Genomic DNA, 801 nt, shown 5'->3' on the forward strand with positions numbered 1-801 from the left:
TTTTATTACTCAAATTATTAATTAGGTCATATTACATACAAACAGATGAGGAGGATTGGCCATGTGGAAGGAAAATATAAGAGTTAACATGAAAATGAAAGGAAGCAACAGGTGAGGAGGATTGCTTTTCAAATAGAAATTAAGCAAAACATTAATCAACGTTGAAGATTGAGGTTGGGCAGAGGCTGTGTTGAGCAAGTAATGTGCAACGAATACAGGTGGATCCCAAAGTTTGGTTCCTTTCATTTTCATTGACGAACTAATGAAGCTAATTCCAACCTTTGAAAAGGAAAAGTAGAAGGCCACTTGTATGGGAACAAAGAAGATAGAAATAAGCATAACCTAAAAGAGCTCAACCTACTCTCAAAAGGCAAGAGAACCTAATCAGCTTAATTAAGAAAAAAAAAAAACTTAATCAATACTTCAATAAGGTCATCATTATCTTACTAATGACAAGTGGATCAATAATTATCCACACAATATTACATTTGTAGTTTTGCACAATTGTGATGATCCTAGTTTATAGGGTAAAGGCTGGGTACACCACAAGCTAGCACCCGCTATGTCTCTCTCTTTATTTGATATAACTCCTATGCCCCTCTTATAAGATGTCAACTCTTACGTTTCTATTGGTGCCATCTGTTAGCTTATGAGTGTTATGTCTATCCTTCTCCCTTATTTATATGTGCATGATCCTCCACAAAAGGTTCAAATAAGTGGAATAGGCGACGAGATTGGACAATTGATCTTGGTTCCAATTCAGCCAGAATTAACTAGAAATGGCCTGAATTCGAGAAATCT

Source organism: Macadamia integrifolia, chromosome 14, assembly GCF_013358625.1.
Source record: "Macadamia integrifolia cultivar HAES 741 chromosome 14, SCU_Mint_v3, whole genome shotgun sequence".
NCBI classification, from domain to species: domain Eukaryota; kingdom Viridiplantae; phylum Streptophyta; class Magnoliopsida; order Proteales; family Proteaceae; genus Macadamia; species Macadamia integrifolia.